The sequence below is a fragment of the Dama dama genome, chromosome 4, assembly GCF_033118175.1.
Source record: "Dama dama isolate Ldn47 chromosome 4, ASM3311817v1, whole genome shotgun sequence".
Classification (NCBI taxonomy): domain Eukaryota; kingdom Metazoa; phylum Chordata; class Mammalia; order Artiodactyla; family Cervidae; genus Dama; species Dama dama.
The window spans coordinates 51325986-51330463 of record NC_083684.1 but is presented as its reverse complement, the minus strand read 5'-3'; the positions used below and the strand labels follow the sequence as shown (position 1 = coordinate 51330463).

General features: G+C 43.5%; 1 non-coding gene across 1 annotated transcript; it reads right to left on the bottom strand.

Moving 5' to 3' along the window:
- Nucleotides 1-4151: 4151 nt before the first annotated feature.
- On the bottom strand, nucleotides 4152-4224 carry TRNAG-CCC (transfer RNA glycine (anticodon CCC)). Its single transcript has one exon. It is a non-coding gene; the product is annotated as a tRNA-Gly (tRNA).
- Nucleotides 4225-4478: the final 254 nt, after the last annotated feature.

Genomic DNA, 4478 nt, shown 5'->3' with positions numbered 1-4478 from the left:
CTTCGTTTCCAAGGCAAACCATTCAATAACACAGTAATCCAAGTCTATGCCCCAACCAGTAATGCTGAAGAACCTGAAGTTGAATGGTTCTATGAAGACCTACAAGACCTTCTAGAACTAACACCCAGAAAAGATGTCCTTTTCATTATAAGGGACTGGAATGCAAAAGTAGGAAGTCAAGAGATACCTGGAGGTGTTGTTTAAACACCTCAAAATAGCTAAACTCAGGTTATTCTGATACCCAGTTGCTGGTTGGGAATCACTATTCTTCAAGATGAGTGCTAAAAACTTCCCCGGTGGTCCAGTGGTTAAGAATTGGGGGATGCAGTTTTGATCCTTGGTCAGGGAACTAAGATCCCACATGCCACATGGCAACTAAGACCTGAAGCAGCCAAATAAATAATTAACAAATAAATATTTACAAAAATGACATATTTCTTTCAGTGATACCCAGGGCCTCCATCATCTCCCATTATATAGGTTCTGATTTGGCCCCAGCCTCATCTCTCTGCCTTCAGAGTTTAGGGATTCACCAAGACAGTCTCTAAGTGGTTTCTCACCTATGTACCCTAGGTGACCTCCTCACTTTTAAGGCAGATCCCTGGGGTTATGTCCAATGGAGCCCACTTCCTCTCTCAGACTGGGAGAGGTACCTGCCTCAGGGCCCAGTAATGGCCTGGGGCCACACATTCACTGCATTTCAGGAGCCTGTGTCTGTGAAGCCTGCCAGTAGCCCTGTTTCAGCCTGGCTCTTGTGAATGGTCAATAAGGAGCCACTTACTGAACAGTGGAAGTAGTTTTATACTAAGATTCCCAAAGAGCTATACCTCCCTATGCATACTCATGTAATCCTCTCTCCTCAAACCTGCCTTGGATGCGTGACTTGCTTTAACTAGTAGAATATGACAGAAGTCTCCGCCCCCTCCCCCGCCCCCAGCCCGTTCTGGCCTAAACCTTAAGATTGGGAGCTTTTGCTTTTGTGTACTCAGGAGCTCTGAGCTCCACACTGGGGAGACCACATGGAAGGCCATGTGGAGACCCAAGGAAGCCAGGTGGCAGTGAGAATAGATGGCCCCGATGTTTGACCCCAGTGCAGCCATTCGAGTTCTCTCTTAGCCATTCGAGCTTGTCCCAAAGCACCAGGCTCACAAGTGAAGAAGCCCCTTGGATGTTCTTTTTTCCCTTGGGTGTCCTAACCAGAGCTGACATCATGTGGAACAGAGACAAACTATCTCTACTGTGTCCTTTTCAAATTCTTGAAATTCAGGACAGTGAGCAAATAAAGTTGCTGTTCTTTTTTTTTTAATGGGGAAATCAGGGTGTTTTATTGATAATGGTAATGTACATGTCTTCATGGTTAGTTAGGCGGGGCTATAAGGCCTGAGCCTAGGCTTTGTGCTTCTCCTTGGGCTTCCTGGGGACAAACTTCTGCAGTTTCTTCCACATGCCTTTATTCATCTCCTTAAACTCGTCCAACATATCTGTAGACAGGATCAGTTTGTACTCTTCCAAGGACAGGCCACTGAAGCTTGTGTCTCTGGGGTGAGGGTACTTGTGTTTGCAGTAGTTTGAATGGAGCCAGGCTAAGCTCTTGTACACTTGACTATAGGCCTCAGGCTCTGCAATCTGGGTGTTCTCTCCCTCCTGAAAAGCCTGTGCCACCCACTGCCACAAATAAGCGCCCACATTCCTGTCTGTTTTGTTTCATCCCCAGCCATTCCTCACAGAGCTTAAGAAAACGCCCTTAGTGGCTGGCTGCCATTTTAGGCCCCGCTTGACTCTGCCCCTGAGGGAAGAGTTGGCCCTCGGTTGTGGTTTTTTTTTTTTTTTCCCCTCCGGTTGTGGTTTTAAGCCATTAGTTGTGAGGAATTTCATTATGCAGCAATGGCTACCTGATATAGGCTGAGTAAACTGTTTCCTATTCCTCCTTGGGCCTCACAGAGGAGCGGGCAGAATGTCATCACCAACATAAATACACTCACTGCCTGGATCAGGGCTGGCGTATTGTATACATTCATTTATTTGCTCACTCACTCATTCATTCACTTATTTATTCTTTCACTAGATATTTATGGAGATCCTGCCATATGCCAAGCTCTGTTCTAGGTGCTGTGGATACACTGGTGACAAGACAGACAAAATCATGGAACTCATATAATATGAAGTGTGATGTCAGTGTAAGAGCAATCATCCTGGGTAATGTACCAGAATGACTGGCTAAAGACAGAGTAAAGAAAGCAAGACTATTATTGAACAGAAGCATAATGTCACACCAGTTGGGTTTATGTCTCAGCCATTTGGGGGAAAATATCAATTTGGAGCCTCATCTTGCATGATAAATGAAAATAAATTCCAGATGGACCAGAGTAAAATGTGGGAAGAAAATTACACAATAAAAATCTTGAAGATGAAATAAATATTTAATAACCTCTGGGTTGGAAAAGACTTTCTGAACTTTAAGAGAACAAATCACAGGGACTTCCCTCGTGACTGTGGTTAAGACTCTACGCTCCTACTGCAGGAGGCCTGAGTTCGATCCCTGAAGATCCCGCATGCCTGCCACTGGGTGTGGCTGAGAAAAAGTCCTGTTTAAAAAAGAGAGAGAGAATAAATCATAAAGGAAAAGATTGACAGATTTGACTGTATAAAAAGTTGAGTATCCCATATGTTTGAAAAGGGCATGACTAGGGACTTTCCTGGCATTCCAATGGTAAAGGCTCCTTGCTCCCTAATGCAGTGGGTCCTGGTTCAATCCCTGGTTGGGGAACTAAGACCCCACATACCGACTGAAAACAAACAAAAATAATTATTTTAAAATGGGCATGACTAAAATTGAAGTGAACTAGTAGAGAAAAATATTTGCTACAGGTATAATAGAAAAGTGGTAAACATAATAAACATATTAATAAATTAACATGGAATTAACAGGAAAAGCCAGTACCAGAAAGAAAGATGGGCAATTAATATAAAAGGACAATTCAAAGAAGAAACACAAAGAGCCAAAAAAGATGAAAGCCAAGTTTATCCCTGGTACTATTCAAATAATTTGCCCTTTGAAATACTGAGAGGCAGCCCTTTGCCTGTCAAATCAGCAATGATGTTTGAAATGTGGTTCCCTTTGGTGAGGAGAGTTGGGGGAAATGGGAGACCCTGTTCACATTCACCACGATTGGGATGTGAAGGGGAGTGATTTTTATAGAGAAGGATTGGGCCCCAAGTCTAAAGCCGGAATATACTCCTGTCTGTTAATTCATCATTTACAATACTGGAAAGAATCTGGCAAGTGGAAAAGGATTTCACCTCAGGGATTTTTATGGCATCATTTACATTTAAAAAAGTTTTATTTATATATTTATTTTTGGCTGTGCTGGATCTTTGACTCCTCCTTGCAGTGGCTTCTCTTGTTGCAGAACACGGGTTCTAGGGTGCATGGGCTTAAGTCCCTGTGGTGCAGGGGGCTCAGTTCCCCTGTGGCATGTGGGATCTTAGTTCCCGGACCAGAAATTGAACCTGCATTTGCTGCATTGCAAGGTGGATTCTTAACCACTGGACCACCAGGGAAGTCTCTATGGCACCATTTTTTAATAAAGCAAAACAAACAAAACCAAATTGGGAATAATTTGACTATGACCTACTAGCATTTGACAAAGGTCCATGGGATATTAATTGGTATTTGAAAATAAAAGGCTCCTTAATAAAATTAATGTGGGAAATGCTGACTTGAATGAAGCTAAATGAGATGCAGGAGCTTTAATTAACATGCTAGTGTCCATGATAGCTGTAATAAGAAGGGCCCTCCTAGGTATTTTTTTCTACATAAATTTATGTATCACTTTATTTTCAGTTTTTCAGCAATTGTTGTCAACTATCAAGTAATTTCTTCCACCTCATTCTATTGGCCACCTCGTGGCCCAAGGCCTACTCAGATCAAGGGGTGGGGAAATAGATTCCTCCCTTTGATGGAAGTTGCTGTGAAGTCAGATGGCAAAGGGCAAGGAGACAGGAAGGGGTGAAAAACTGGAGCCATTTTTGCAGTCTACCAGAGCCCTTTCTTCATGTGTATGAGGAAAGGTAAATTACTAGCAGCTAAAAAATATATTTATTTATTTATTTGAGTGTACCAGGTCTTAGCTTCGGCATGTGGAATATAGTTCCCTGACCAGGAATCAAACCTGGGCCCCCTGCATTGGGAGCACAGAGTCTTAGCCACTGGACCACCAGGGAAGTCCCAAATTAATAACAGTTGTTACTTGAAGAAGTAAGTTTTCTTCCCCAGGTCTCAGTGGCTTGATACAACCTTTCCCCGCCCCCCTCTCCACAGGATAGCATGATGCAGTCAGTGGGGTAGCTCTACTTCTCAGAGTCACTTGGGGACTCAGGCTTCTCCCATCTGGCAGCTCTGGGCTCCTTTAGCTCCCCTGCTCCTGCCCCTCATTCTCTCCAGCAGTGAATGTTGAAAGAGAGGAGGGGCATACGTG